The following is a 16,762-nucleotide window of genomic DNA, read 5'->3' as shown; positions in this document are numbered from 1 at the left end:
GAAATGTTCTCAGTTTCCTCAAGGTCTTCACCCAAGGTGTTCTCACTGCTTGAAATAGTCCCCTGTCCTCCAACACCCCTCACCTGCCCATCTCTAATTTATCAATGCCGTTTAGCATAGTGGCTAAGAGAGGAAATTGAGGAGACAGACTTCAGTTCAAAGCCCAGGTGCTCCTCCACTTACTATGTGACTTTGGGAAAACTGCTTGACCTCTCTATATTTTAGCTCTCTTTTACTAAAACAGGGATATTAATAGGATCTACCTTATTACATTATGTGCAGATTAAATGAGTCAATTAAGATATTTAGAAAAGTACCTGGTACATGGTAAGCTTTTTAATAAACATTACATCTTATTACCATTATGAACATCATCATCTTCTACTTTTCTTCCACATCTTGGATTAAATGTTGCTTCTTCCAGAAAACATTCCTCAAGCCCCTGAACCAGGTTAGTGCCCCCATAGCCGGCTCCTGTAACACTTTTTGGATCTGCTTATATAATGTCTGAGTCTTCTGCCAGACCAGCAGAGATAGAGACCATGGCTTTCTTTTTGTTTGTTTGTTTTATTTCAAGTTCTGGGATATGTGTGCAGAATGTGAAAGTTTCTTACATAAGTATACATGTGCCATGGTAGTTTGCTGTACCTATCAACACATCATCTAGGTTTTAAGCCACATATGCATTAGCTATTTGTCCTAATGCTTCCCCTCCCCCTTGCCTCCCACCCCCCCAACAAGTCCTGGTGTGTGTTGTTCCCCTCTCTGTGTCCATGTGTTCTCATTGTTCAACTCTCACTTATGGGTGAGAACATGTGGTGTTTGGTCCTCTGTTCCTATGTTAGTTTGCTGAGGATGATGACTTCCAGTTTCATCCATGTCCCTGTAAAGGACATGACCTCATTCCTTTTTTGGTTGCATAGTATTCCATGGTGTATATGTACCACATTTTCTTTATCCAGTCTGTCACTGATGGCATTTGAGTTGGTTCCATGTCTTCGCTATTGTAAATAGTGCTGCATTCAACATATGTGTCCATGTGTCTTTATAGTAGAATGATTTATATTCCTTTGGGTATATACCTAGTAATGGGATTGCTCACATGGTATTTCTGGTTCTAGATCCTTGAGGAACTGCCACACTGTCTTCCACAATGGTTGAACTAATTTAGAGTCCCACTAACAGTGTAAAAGTGTTCCTATTTCTCCACAGCCTCACCAGCATCTATCGTTTCTTGACTTTTTAATAATCGCCATTCTGGCTGGCATGAGATGATATTCCACTGTGGTTTTGATTTGCATTTCTCTAAAGATCAGTGATGTTGCGCTTTTTTCATATGTTTCTTGGCCACATAAATGTCTTTTTGAGAAGTATCTGTTCATGTCCTTTGCCCACTTTTTGATGATTTTTTTTTCTTATAAATTTGTTTAACTTGCTTGTAGATTCCGGATATCAGAACTTTGAGACCATGGCTTTCTTGCTCATCACTATATTCTCATACCCAGCACAGGGCCTAGCATATAATCACCACACAATGAATATTTATCTGCTCCATAAAAAAGAACAAGATCATGTCCTTTGCAGGAACATGGATGGAACTAGAGGCCATTATCTTTAACAAACTAATACAGGAACAGAAAACCAAATACCACATGTTCTCACTTATAAGTGGGAACTATAATAGATGATGAGAACATGGACACATAGAGGGAAACAACATACACATGGGCCTTTCGGAGGGTGGAAGGTGGGAGGAGGGAGAGGATCAGGAAAAATAATGGGTACTAGGCTTAATACCTCGGTGATGAAATAATATGTAAAACAAAATTCCATGACACAAATTTACCTATGTAACAAACGTTCACTTGCACCCCTGAACTTAAAATAAAAGTTAGAAATATATGTATTTATTTATTTATCTGCTGAAGGAATGACCCAATCTGACTGTTTAATTACTACAAAGGTCATCCAGATGGCCAACTAAAATCTAAATTTCTTCTGGTAGAACCTAAACCCATTTTCCTCCTTCCTCATCATTTAAAGGGCTTAAAAAGAAGAAGAAGAAGAAGAAGAAGACTAATTAGAACATCCTCTTCAGTCTATTGCCTCTTTAAGAATCATCATTAAAAGATATCATTTATATTAATTTCATAATAAAGATTTTTTTTTGAGACGAAGTTTTGCTCTTGTTGCCCAGGTGAGAGTGCAATGGTGCAATCTCAATTCATTGCAACCTCTGCCTCCCAGGTTCAAGTGATTCTCCTGCCTCAGCCTCCCAAGTAGCTGGGATTACAGGCGTGCACCACCACGCCCAGCTAATTTTGTATTTTTAGTAGAGACCGGTTTTCACCGTGTTGGTCAGGCTGGTCTCAAACTCCTGACCTCAAGTGATCCACCTGCCTCGGCCTCCGAAAATGCTGGGATTACATGTACGAGCCACCACGCCCGGCCAATAAAGATAATTTTTAAAAACCCATCTGGGCCGGACACGGTGGCTCACTATTATAAACCAAGCCCTGGTATTCAGAAGATATTTGGTTAAAAAGCCTGCATGGATAATCCACTGTTTTTTCTAGGGCTAGTCCAGTGTTTCCCAAAATGCATGATCTTTTGAGACAGAGTCTCACTCTGTCTCCCAGGCTCAAGCGATTCTCCTGCCTCGGCCTCCCAAATGGCTGGGATTACAGACATATGCCACCACTTGGGGCTAATTTTTGTATTTTCAGTAGAGATGGGGTTTCACCATCTCTACTAGACCAGGCCAGGCTGGTCTAGAGCTTCTTGACCTCAAGTGATCTGCCCACCTCAGCCACCCAAAGTGCTAAGGTTACAGGTGTCAGCCACCGTGCCTGGCCCCCAAAATGCATGACCTTAAGAATCATCTTATTTGTTAAAAATACATGGTCCCATGCTCTTTTCTTACAGATTTTTTTTCTGTAGGTCTGTAGTAAAGCCCTAGAATGTAACGTTAATGAGCACACTGGACTGATTCATATGATCCAGATGAATTTGAATACTGCCATGATATAAACAGACCTTTAACTTTTATGTTTCTTTTTTGAGACAGGGTCATGCTCTGTTACCCAGGCTGAAGTGCAGTGGTGCAATCATGGCTCACTGCACCCTCACTCTCCGGGGCTCAAACAATCCTCCCACCTCAGCCATCTGAGTAACTGGGACTACAGACATGTACCACCATGCCTGGCTCATTTTTTTTCTTTTTTCTTTTTTTTTGCCCTGGCTGATCTGGAACTCCTGGGCTAAAGCAATCCTCCCACCTCAGCTTCCCAAAGTACTGGGATTACAGGCATGAGCCACCACACCTGGCCAACCTTTCACTTTCAAGCAACATTTGAGAAATTCTCCAACTTGTAAGCTCATGTGCAAGTATTCCAAATGGGCTTAAAATCACCCTTATTCAGCAGCTTTGGCAGTAAATTAGAAAGAACATGGAGCCTAGAGTCAGAAAACCTAGATTCAATTTCTTCTGCTACTTACTATCTGTGTAACCCTTATACCAGTCACTGCATCTCCATCTGGTCTTGGTATATTACATGGAAATAACAAAACCAACCCTAACCTGCCTCATAGGGTTGTTATGGAAATAATTCAAGAATACTTGAAAAGGGCTCTGTAAATTAAAATGTCACCATTACAGTAACATTTTATTAAATCAGCCTGCTCTAATTCAGAATGTGTGAATGTTGTTGTCTAGCCCAATGTGGCTTTTGTTTTCACGTTATCTGTAAGGAGATCATCGCCTCCTTACACATGACAGACAGTGATAGGCATTGGAACACACAGATAAGCAGTAGCTTCCTGTTCCATGGCAAAATTATGAGATTGGATGTGCAAGATCAGGGGAACCTGTCTACTGTATGAGTACTGCTTCTACAGGACTAGAGTCTCAGCTATCAGTAAAGCAAAGCTGGCAATATTCCTACTGGAAGTTAGCTTGGTTATGAGCAGTTAATGCCAGTCATTACAGTAAAATCAATCTGAAGAAGTTTTCTCCAGACTAGGAATATTAAAGGATTTTTTTACACTGGTATTTAAATTTCTAAAAAATACTATATTCTTTTTTGGCCACCTTGAGGAACATATACTAAATGCAGTATTTCCTTGGGAATTAAGTGTCATCAACATAATCAGTAGTTTGGGATATAAGCACAGCTGAGACTCTGGGTAGGAGATATTGGATCAACTAACTTAGCTTGCACCACTGTATACAATGAACAAGTGCCTCCTGGTCTTAACATCTATGTAGGGTGTACCAAGAGCATGGCATAATGGCATCCTTAAGGGCTAAAAAGGTACATATCATTTCTTTAAGAGTTTAGGCTCTTGTATAGAGAGGACTGTTTCTTGCCTCATACCAGTTTCAGGAATGTGTGATGATGTCCAGTTCTGCCAGCATCCTCATCACTATCACTAAATCACCTCTGCTTTTCCTCCTCACCACTTTCCTCTAATTCAACCCAGACAAATCTCTTCCACTTTGCTGTCAGAGCCTGCTGCTCATCGCTCCTATCGTTGCTTTTAATCAATCTACCACAAATGCATCCACCACTTCTGCCCTTTGCCACTGAACTGTCTGGCCTGGCCATTCTCTAACTGGATGCATAATCTTGGGCAAGTCATTACCTTTTCCAGCATGTATTTCCCTAATAATTGAAGTGAAGAGGTTGCTAACATCCCTTCCAGTTCTGCTATTCTATCATGATTCTCTTCTGCCTCCTGATTTTTTTCATTTTCTCAAGTTTTTTCACAAAATGGCTGACTAAACTGGTGTAAAAATTGTCAACCAACTGTAGTATTCATTTATTTCCATGAAGCAAATAAACTATATACTCAATGCTCTATGGTTAACTTTATAGCAGTTTCTGGTTCTATATGCTTACTATTCAATGTATTTACTATCAAAGAGATTTTCCAGGGAATTTGGTCCAGAGTCTTCAACAATTCAAAAAGAATGGTAGTTCCAGAAGGTATGGACTTATTTTATCACAACTTCAAAATTAAAAACTACATTTTGGTCAACACACCCTAGAATTTAATTTTTCACGAATTAGTCTTACCAATAAGCCTTACCAATTAGCAAGGTGTTACTAAAACTTTAATTGGAGAAATCTTTCTTACTAAAGGAAAATCTACTCACAACAATTTTGTAAAGATTTGGGAAAGAATAACAAATATACTACCAAATTTATATTTAATGTTTATTAAATATGGCAGAGTGTTCAGTTCCCTGTAACTCCCTGTAATTTCCTGATACCACAGATGAAGAAAGGTTAGCCTGTTACCAATACTATTCAAGGACATCTTTTTGATCTCAGTGCACTATACATTTTCAAAACTAGTATGACAGCCCTACTATCATAACTCTGTAACCAGCTTTGTCTAACCAGCCTTGGTTTATTTTCAATCTAGCAGTTTTAGATGTATAGCACTTGAGGTTTCAGAAGAAGGAGAAAAAACAGTTCACAAATTATTTTGCAAAGTAGAACAAAAAATAGAAAACTAAAGCAAAACATCTGACCCCCAATTGAAATACACCAGAACCTCAAGGAAAAAAGTATTCACTCATGAAATATTATAGTGCAAATACACTTTTGAGCAAATGAAGTGATACATGCACACATATACATACACACGACTAATAAGGTAAACTGTGAAAAAGCCCACCAGAATGAATACAAGAAATACTATTAGAGTTCCAAAAGTGCACAGTCACTATCATCTAGAAAGCTCTCAACGCAAAAAGTCACAATTGACACTCTGGAACATGAGTAGAATTTCATAAACAGGAAGAGTGAGGAAGAGTGTGGAATATGAGAAAGTGCACCTCAGGCAGAGTGAGGCCAACATGCAACAACCACCAAAACCTACTAAATGCCTCTGCACAAGCAAGGCCCTGGAGGCTGCAAGAAGCAGGAAAGCACAGGCATGTCTGGGACACAGGACGTCATCCAGGATGCATCCAAGGAAGGGTGCAAAGGAGGTGACATCAGAAACAGACACAAGGCCAAGATCAAAAGGGCCAAGGAGCCTGATGTTTGCATAGACATTATGAAACTTCTGACCTGTATGTGTAAGGTATAAGGAAGGGGTAACTTGATTGGAGGCTTCACTGGTAGATTAAACTTGCGCCAGAGTGAGTGTAAGATTTGGTAGGGAGGCAATATATTAGGAGAACATAGAGGAAGGTATGGATGCGAGAGAGACTGTAGTGGTAGATTCAGCAAGATTTGGCAATTTCCTGTCTAGATGTGCAAAGGAAAGCATGATTCTAAGACTTAGAGATGAGGGAGCAAACTGGCTACTTGATGCATCTAGCCACTGACATAATTTATTTGGTCCACAGAGTAAACCTGAGAAATTTGCATCAACTCTAAACAATTAAGAAACTTTCTATATGAAAATCTAGATTTGGGCTGCTGGTGAAAATCTGAGAGGACTGTGCCAGTGTTGCTGAAGGCTGCTACTAGAGACCATGCCTGGTTACCTGGACAGTGTCTTGACATGCATTACACCTGGTCCACTTCACTCATTTTACTTGACCTGCCTGAGGCATCAGAATTTGCCATCTCTGATTTGGAGCTGCATGACTAGCAAGACGATGACATAATTAGCAAAAATAAGGAAGTCCAGAACACGCTGGGGAGAGTAGAAAAGCTAAATTTTAGACATACTAAAATTGACGACTTTGATAATCATCTAGAAGGGAATATGCAGTGTCTTTAGAAATCTGAGGGAAAGTCGGGAAAAGATGCATGTGGATAAAATCAGAATCATCCCATCAGATAATATCTGCTATCATTTCTATAGTATTTAACATTGAAATGTCAGGTAGTGTTCTCAGTAGTCTAAGTATTCCACACACATTAAATCAGTTAGCCCCATTTAATCAGTATTTCCAATCTATAATTATCCCAATTTTACAGATGAGGAAACTGAGGCACATAGAAGTTAAGGTGATAACACTGTAACTAGCTGAGCTGGGATTCAAAAGTAGGTAATCTAGTTCCAGAGTCTGTATTAGGAGAACTTCGTCCTGAGTTTACTCTATATTTTTAGATTAAATAATTTCATTTTTAGAGGTTGGGAAACCGCTAATATTTGTTAGATTTGTAGCTGATAAGAGAATGTAAAAAGAGAAGATAATTCACAAAAATCATTATCCCTTAATATTAAAAAGACTGGAAGCCAGACACAGCTGGGACACATGCCTATAGTCCCAGCAACTCAGGAGGCTGAGGCAGGAGGATTACTTGAGCCCAGGAGTTTGAGGCCAGCCTGGGCAATATAGTGAGACCCTGTCTCAGAAAAGAAAAAAAAAAAAAATATATATATATATATATGTATGAATACCTTACTTAACAGATATTTCCATTAATTCAACAAATGTACATTGGCACTTACTGTGTACAGACATTGTTCTAGGTGCTTGAGATTAAAAGACAAAGATCCTTGCCTTACAGTGCTCACATTCTAACAGAAACATCATAAATGAGCAAAGTATACAGTAGGGGAGATGGTGACAAGTGCTATGACAAAAAGGAAAAGTGGGGCAGGGTAATGGATAGGAGTGGGGGTGAGGGAGAAAGGACTGTGAGTTTATAGGTAGGAGGGGCGGTTCCATTGAAAAGGTGATATTTCTGCAAAGACTTGAAGGAGAGTAAGAAGGGTCAGTCACATGGATATCTGGAGGAAGAGCATTCCGTGAAGAGGAAAAAGCAAAGGCCCCAAAGCAACAATGCCAAGGTTGTTCAAGGAACAGCAAGAGGTGTATGTGGGTGGAACGGAGTAAGAGTAGTGGAGATGAGGTCAGAGGTCAATGGAAGCAGGAAGCAGGTGGTTTAAAGCCTTGTTCAGGCCGGGTGCGGTGGCTCACACCTGTAATCCCAGCACTTTGGGAGGCTGAGGCAGGTGGATCACCTGAGGTCAGGAGTTCAAAACCAGCCTGGTCAGTATGGTGAAACCCCGTCTCTAATAAAAATACAAAAAAATTATCAGGGTGTGGTGGCACTCGCCTGTAGTCCCAGCTACTTGGGGGGCTGAGGCAGGAGAATCACTTGAACCTGAGAGGCAGAGGCTGCAGTGAGCTGAGATCACACCACAGCCCTCCAGCCTGGGCGACAGAGCAGGACCCAGCTTCAAAAAATAAAAATAAATATAAATATAAAATAGAATAAAATAAAATAAAGCCTTATTCAAAGCCACAAGACAAATACTGAGTTTTAATCTGAGTGGGTGAGAAACCACTAGAGAGATCTAGGCAGAGCATCACACAATCTGACCAAAGCTTGTCAAGGATCACTGTGGCTGCTATGTGAGAATCAACTGCAGGAGAGCCAAGGTGGAAGCAGAGAGATAAGAAACTTGTTATTAGAGAGACAAGAGTCTGTGGTGGCTTAGAACTCACTAGATTCTGGATATTTTGAAGTTCAGAGTCAACGGGATTTCCTAAAAGGCTGCATGTGGTGAAGACTTAAAGATAACTCTAAGGTTTTTACAAATGTAATTGAAAAATTATAAATAACCAAATTTTTTGAAGTCCTTCCTATCTTAGATTTACTCACTAAGGGGATCTATATATAAAGGAACTGCTTAGTAAATCTTTTACCCAAGCAAGGAATTCTTCTGCAGTAGCACTAGTCATCTCCTAATTGGTCTGTTCATAATTTTAGATTTTCAACTGTGTACCTGCTGAGTGAACTACAATTATTTCTTAGTTTCAACAATCCCTTTTCATCCAATAAGAGTAATCTATACAAACAAATGATGCTCTTAAATATATGTTACTTAATATTCATAAAAATACAGTAAGGACTATACTAGAACCTCATTTACATCTCATTTAATTGTCATAATAATCCTGAAAAGTATCATCCCCCTAAAAAATGAAAGAAGTTATGTTCAGAGGTTAACTATTTTTGCCTAAGGTCAACCAGCTTAGTAACAGCACAGCTTGCCCACTGACTCCAAAGCCAATATGTTTGTTAGCTATACTGTTTCCCAACGTAATACTCTTGAGAGGCACCAATTGTTCAAGTTCTTAAACTGTCTAGCCCTTCCTCTCTTCCACAATGACTAGGTTATTTAAATGGAAATAACTTCACTAAATGGTGGCAAAGATAACTTTCCAGAAACTGGATACTTTTCCTGGAATTGCCAGTTAGAGATAGGGCAAACACATTGTTTTGTAGACAAAAATCGACAAATAAAACAAAGCGTTCTTTCTGATACAGATTTGTGGCAAGCTTCTCAACTACCACACCATGGTATTATGGAGTTACCATGACAAAGCAATAACCTAGTTTCAGTGTTTCAATAACCCCATCACTCAGTCCCTGTAAGAGAAGAACTTCCCATACCACAGTGATCAGACTTTTCCCCCAGACAGAAATGGTCTCTGAGAGATGATAACTAAGAAGTGCACAAAAGTAGCATCCCTTACAAAAAGCATAAATTCTCATTTTATTGTATTCATTAAATTTTTTTTTTTTTTTTTTGAGACAGAGTGTTGCTCAGTTGCCCACTCTGGAGTGCAGTGGTGCAATCTCGGCTCACTGCAACCTCCGCCTCCTGGGTTCAAGCTATTCGGGTGCCTCAGCCTCCCGAGTAGCGGGGACTACAGGTGCATACCACCACACTTGGCTAATTTTTGTATTTTTAGTAGAGATGTGGTTTTGCCATGTTGGCCAGGCTGGTCTGAAACTCCTGGCCTCAAGTGATCCGCCCACTTCAGCCTCCCAAAGTGTTGGAATTACAGGCATGAGCCACTGCGCCCAGCCAATTGACATTTTAAAAAAGGCAATTTTAACTGAGTTTATCTGAATACCTACACTGATCTATCTCTGTGTAACAATGTTTTCCCAAAGAGGGCCGGCAATAACTCTAGGGAAGTCATAGAAACAAGAAATTCTGCTTACAGTTGCAAACACAACAGTGTTACCCTTCTGCTTAAAATCACCTCAACTGCTTTCCACTGCTCCAGGATAAAGGCTGAAGGCCCTGCTCATTGCCCTTCTTGCCTCTCCAGTTCCATGGCACTCATATCTGAGCTTTCCTGGCTCATCACTCAGCCCTCGTTTCATGAGGGCCCTGCCCTTTCCTGCCCTAGGAATTTAGCAACTGCTATTCCTTCTGCCAAGAACATTCTTCCCTCTGCCCTTCCTGTCACTCCAGCTTGCTCACTTACACTCAACCGTCAGATCTCAGCTGAGGCACTGCTTCCTCAGGGCAGCTCTAGAACTTTCCCTCACAAATTCTCATAGGACCAAGTACCTCCTGTTCTCACCACTTACCATAGCACAGTTTATTCATTTTGTTACTGTTTGTCATCCCATTGGACTATTATAAGGTCTATAGTTAGCACTCAACAGTATTTGTGGTGGATAAATGGGCAAATGAATAGTGTTATGTCATACTCTCCACCAAGCCCAGTGAGGGCTTTGCTCACCCTGCCTCCCTAACCTTAATCTCAATCCATCCCAGATGACATGCATATGAATTGCTACATGTTGTTTTGCTAAGAGTGACAAGAAGGGAAATGAAATAAAGGATGCACTATTTTTAAAATATACATTTAACTTATCCTTATCTACAAATAGCTTTTAATGGCACTGAAACTGATCTATTCAAATCCGTTTACCCATGCATTCTAAACTTATAAATTTTGTTATGTAAATCTTCTGACAAATTTTTCTGAAACTGAAAGAAATAAATTATCCTCAATTCAACCAACCAAAACCAACAACAACAAAAAATTAGTTTTAAAGCTCAACACTCTGAGTTGCAAGTAGCAATGGTAATCTCAGTTATCTGACAATGTAGTCACCCAGATATCAACTCTTTCTTCTAAACCTTACCCTGGCAATTAGCTCAGGTAATCAGAGCACAGTGCTACTAAGGCTAATAATACTATAATAATAACAAGTTATCAAGCACTTATGTACTATCTGTTTTACAGAGAATAAGTATTCTCATTTACCCTTCACAATAAGCCTATGAAATCTGTAGGGAAGCTAGAATTCAAGTCTAGGTTTGGGTCTCCAAGTTCAAGTTTGACCTCTAAATAGGAAAGTTAGTGTTGCACAGAAAGAAAGAACAGGAAAAAAAAAAAAAAAAAAAAACAGGGTGGGAGCAATGGGGGCTAGTCGGGAGGGGAGTGAGGGAAGAAGATATTCAGGGAATGTAGACTCAGGATCTGTAATCCCAGGAAACCTCCCTCTTTGGTTTTTCCTCCAAATCAGATAAAGGTATGCTTTTAGGTCCAATCTTCAGTTGCATCTGTTTCCTCTTAGGTAGACTCCAGCACTAGTACTTGAAAGTTGCCCTGCCAACTTTAATCTGCAGAACTTTTTCCATTTAGGCACACGTAGTCCCTTTCGGGAGCCAAAGGGCAGAATAAACAAATATTCAAAAACATTTATGACTAAGTTTGTTTCTTTGCCTTCCCTCACCTTCCCTGCCTCTGCGAAAAATATAACCCATGTAATGACTACTGCGATCAACATTGGCTCGCCAGTAAGAACAGGTATCTATACCCCAATACTAGAATGTCAACAGCAAGCATATGACATTTACCAAGCTGGACCTCCAGGGAGTCACTAAATCCATTCAAGAATGCCAGAGCGATAAACAGAAAATAGCATTCGAAGTCAAATCCCACCATTCTGATGACTGTCAAACCCTTTGCTTTGTTAAGCACCTTAGTAACTTTCCAGTATTTTCTCATACGACAAGATTTATGGTTGCAAATCTGAAGAAAATCCCAAGCTACTTGATCCCAAAATGTGCCAACTATTCTGCAATCCTTCCAGAAAAATCATGAATGTGCAAATTTGAAACTGTGCCTTTTTTTGGTCTGAGATTGTTCTTAAAAATAAAACAAAAATTTAAATTTTAAAAAGTGAAAGTGTGTCTTCAATCAAAAAGCTTTTAATAAAGTTTGTAGGTATAAAGAAATCTACTCCCGAGTACTCATCCAGTCTGTAGGCCCATCACCAACATACAGTGTACGAATGTTGCAGAATGGATGACTTGGTTTCAAATCCTGACTCTGCAATTTAATAGCTATGAAACCATAGATAATGAAAGCAATTTACTAAACCCTCTGATTCTTCCTCTGTCCACTGGGGACAACGGAGCACAGCTCAAAGAGGTTAAAAATAATCTCAAGTTCCTGGCACATTTCAAGCACCCATTCAATAAATGATAGTTATTAATATTTCTTCTGGGTTGTCAATTTAAATAACTAACATTTCATATATAATTCTTCAAATCATGTGATATCACAAACTCTTGTTAAAGAAAGACACCTACTATTAATAAGCTCTAGTTACACAAGTATTCTTCAGTCATTTGAGGTTAACCCTGTGCAGTTAACCAATGTGAAAACAGAAATTGTGATTATACCTGTGATTTTGAGAATCCTTTAATTCTTGAGCATGGCTAAGCAAAGCATGTTTTCATGAATGGTTTTTCCAGAGGAGAACCACACCATTCCATGCCATTTTTAAGTCCTCACTATCTACTGAATTAGGAGAACCTTGGAATACTGCAAAGCCAAACGAGTTCCATCAGCAACCAGAAGCTACATCTTAGAGATTTGCTAATGTAAACATCCAGAGGGTAGAACAAAGGGTTGAAGACTTTTTTTGTGAAATCTGACCTCACTCCACAAAACAGAATATTATTCAGCAATACAAACAAAATGAAGTACAGATTTCATAGATGAAACTTGAAAACATTATGCAAAAATCAAAGAGCCACTAACAAAAAAGAACACCTATTGTATGATTCCATTTATATGAAATATCCAGAACAGGTAAACCTACGTAGACAGAAAGTAGATTGGTAGTTGACTAGGGCTGGAGCGGGTGGGGGTCAGGGAGTGAAGGGCCTAATGGGTACAGCATTTCTTTTAAGGAAGATGAAAATGTTCTGAAATTAGGTTTGATGATGGTTGCACAACCCTGTGAACATAAGTAAAAACCTTGAATTGTACACTTTAAATGGGCAAATTGTATGGTATATTAATTATATCCCACTAAAGTTGTTTTAAAAAATCTAACTCACTAACTGATTAGTGGATCATTTATTCTTCACTGCGTGTAACAATATCCTCTTCATTAAAAACTAAAAATAAGTGCTCAGAGTGCTGTCTTATGTTTAAAGTTATAAAATATCTTGACATTGGAAGTCTACTTACCTTGCCTTTGCATCTATCATCTCCACTTTATTTCAATAGCAATCATTTTAGATGAACTCCAGCAATGGAAACTACTCAAATACTTGCAAAATATATTTATGGTCAAACCGCATTCTACAGATTACATTTTTTATTGCTCTATAGCAGTGACTGTTCTTTCCTTTATTTAATACAAACTGACCACCTTTGTTATCAATCTTTTTTTGATTACTTGCTACACTGACCTTCAAACACCTGAAACTCCACATTCACAGGATCTCCTTTTGTTCTCCTAAGAAATACAGGAAGTATTCGGGTAACAATGACAGACAAAGAAGTCTTACTTACTAAATTGGCTAAACCCACCTTCTAGGGGTATAGGGAACACAGGGGATTCACCTGAGTGGGAATGTTACTGGTGAGAACTAGGAGAAAGAGATGGCCCAGCTCTTGACCAGGAGATGGAGATAAATTAGAGTGTGGGCCGGCCAAGTAATGGACAGTCTTGAAAGCCTAACGACACTAAGGAACCTGTTATCTAGAATATTTTACTGATTGTGAAGCATACCTGTATTTCAAGTTTTTCAAAGTTTTTGTTCTTAAATTTAGAAGAGCCAATTTGTGAGAAAAGACAAAAAGTGAGAATCCACACTTTCTGCCCCTCAGATCCTAAAATCTGAGGCAGACAGATTAAACATACTCACATGAAGATACTCACAGGAAGAGACTAAGAATAACAAGAATAAAAATATAGTATCAATTCAACATATACTAATAAAATACTTAAAATATATAATTGGTTATAAAGAGGAAAATATTAAATATTAGTACTAGAAAGTAGATTCAAAGGCTGCATAAGAACAGAGACTCTTGAGATTAAGATAGTAATTTCGTAGGGAAAAAACTTACTAGTACTATTTACATACAACAATTCTAAAATCATAACTTTGGTGGAACAATATTTTTAATCACAACTCTAATTATTCAAGTGTCATCTCTGCTAGTTTGTTTTTCAAATTATTTCAGTTCACCCCTCCAACTCATGTGAAGAACCTGTTTAAGATGAGCTGCTCTTAATTTTGTTTTTGAAGAGTCCCAGAATTTGAAGATAAAGGGAGTATTTTCTTTTAAGATCACTTCTTCTGCTTAAGCATTTAAAAAAAAAAAATCCAACAACCCAGGGTAAATTGAACCTGTCAGCATTTCACTTCAATTATGATACTATGATCCTCTGCTGTTCCAGTGTTCCAGTTCAAATTTCATATCTAAATCTTACACAAATACTTCCCTTAATTTATCAATTATCCTTCCTCTGGGGCCAAATCTTTTCAACACAAATGTTACTTATGGTGTTACATCACTTGCCGTTTACTGTACACTCATATGTAGATGACTTGGACTTATCATTTGAATAATCAACCAATATGGTCAATTTTAAAGAGAAAAACAAAAAACAAAAAAAAACACATCCAGGCATGGTGGCTCACACATGTAATCCCAGCACTTTGGGAGGCTGAAGCAGGAGGATTGCTTGATCTCAGGTCTTCCAGACCAGCCTCTGAAACAGAGTGAGGCCTTGTCTCTACTAAAAACCAAAAAAATTAGCTGGTGTGGTGATGCACACCTGTAGTCCCAGCTACTCAGGAGGCTCACATGGGAGGATCACTTGAACCCAAGAGTTCGAGGCTGCAGTTGGCTATGATCACACCACCACACCACTGCCCTCCAGCCTGGGTGACAAAGTGAGACCCTGTCTCAAAAAAAAAAAAAGAAAACAACAAGTTATTAACATTAGTCTTTGCTTACCAATTACAAATTTTATCTTGATACAATTCCCTAATTTTTATCTTGTATAAAAATCTTGTAGTCTTTTGTAGTCAAAAGTCTTCAAACAGGTTTTCCAAAACTAACAATGAAGAATGTGGGCAAGTCAATTGGGAAATCATAATCTTAATTATAACCAAGTTGAATACTTCACTTTCTTTCTTTTTTTTTTTTTTTGAGATGAGTCTCGCTCTGTCACCCAGGCTGGAGTGCAGTGGCATGATCTCGGCTCACTGCAAACTCCGCCTCCTGGGTTCAAGCGATTCTCTTGCCTCAGCCTCCTGAGTAGCTGGGACTACAGGGGCGCGCCACCACGCCCAGCTAATTTTTGTATTTTTAGTACAGACGGGGTTTCACCGTGTTGGTCAGGCTGGTCTCAAACTCCTGACCTCGTGATCCACTCGCCTCGGCCTCCCAAAATGCTGGGATTACAGGCGTGAGCCATCACACCCAGCTGAACATTTCACTTCCTTTTTCAGAGAAACAGGTGACTGTGAAACAGTATTATAATGTTGCTCCACATCGTCCAAAGATTTCACATACATATCCACTGCTAAGATGTTTTCTCTTAATGTTAACATAAACCCAAAAGGTTAACATATGTCTTTCCTACTAGGTTGTTTAAATGTTTCTAAATAAACAAAGAACATGGAGTAACATTATTAGTGTATCTTACCTGAGCCCAGTCTGCAGGCAATGCCTAACCACCCCAAAAGTCAATAAAATGCTTAGGAAGTGCACATTCGATTATAAAACATCAAAATAAATAATCATCTCAGGGTAGGACCACAAGCATATCATAAGTAATCACTCGGTTTAAAGGGAAAAAAGGCCAAGAGACGAAAAATAAAGCAAAGAAGGAAACAAAATAGGTTGAAAAAGAAAAAAAAGGGGGGGGGGGGGCAAAACTTCCCTGCAGATAATTTTCCCTATTTCCTCAACCTGACCTTCGTCCTCCATTTTAAAAATCCTCCGACTACAAGTTCCATGTGTTTGGTTCACTCTTTACGGGTATACTTTTTCCTACAAACGTCCTTGTGCAAAAAAAAAAAAAAAAATATATCTGATTTTAACATGATGAGTTATCATTTTAAGAAGCAATAGTTCTTGCTACTCGTTAGGACTCCAGAACAGTTTAGCGAGAATTCCTTTTAAAGGGGCTTTGTAATTGTATGAAATAGGCCAAATCCAGATACGATTACTATCTTAATCGTAACTGGGGAGGTACGATTCCGCAGTGCAAAAAGCCTTCTAAAATTCTGTGTCCCTACACCCCTTTCCATCCTCTGCCCAAACATGTTAACAGAATGTTCTGCATCCTTAGCACAGAGCCAATATTCAAACCAAGCGAAAAACTTTATTTTAAAAACACTTACAAGGGGCGAACCAAGGAGGACAGCGTGTGACTGAGGAGGCAGCAGGGCGACTGACTGGCTCCATGAACACGGAATGGCTTAAAGGGCACAAGCCCCAGAGACTTAAGGCAGTTTTCTCCTACACCCTAAGCTGAGCTTAGATTCCCAGGATTGAGCGAGCAGTGTATTTCGTACCTTAAAACTCTGCAAGTAGTCTAAGCAAGCAGAAGACAGCCAAGGGAGCCAGAAGGGGCCCGCGGGGCGCAGGAGCCTGAGAAAGAGGAGAGCTGGGGAGGGGAAGGCCAGGAGCAGAGCCCAGAACTAGTCATCACGGGCCAGGCCTGGTCCGGGCCGCCGCGGGAGCGAGGACGCGGCGCTGCATCCG

At 39.4% G+C, this 16,762-nt stretch overlaps 2 protein-coding genes across 2 annotated transcripts in view; both read right to left on the bottom strand.

Moving 5' to 3' along the window:
* Positions 1-16,762, bottom strand: part of HSD17B12 (hydroxysteroid 17-beta dehydrogenase 12) — a 175,053-nt gene that overhangs the window by 157,846 nt on the left and 445 nt on the right. The window lies entirely within an intron of this gene.
* LOC129135242 (large ribosomal subunit protein uL23-like) overlaps positions 1-16,762 on the bottom strand; it is a 67,509-nt gene extending 50,747 nt beyond the window's left edge. Inside the window, exon 1 of the mRNA XM_054662228.2 lies at positions 1-16,762. This exon is cut by the window's left edge and continues 50,747 nt beyond it. The gene's annotated coding sequence lies outside the window, so the exon portion shown is untranslated.

The sequence above is a fragment of the Pan troglodytes genome, chromosome 9, assembly GCF_028858775.2.
Source record: "Pan troglodytes isolate AG18354 chromosome 9, NHGRI_mPanTro3-v2.0_pri, whole genome shotgun sequence".
Classification (NCBI taxonomy): Eukaryota; Metazoa; Chordata; class Mammalia; order Primates; family Hominidae; genus Pan; species Pan troglodytes.
This window is presented reverse-complemented; position numbering and strand designations above follow the sequence as displayed.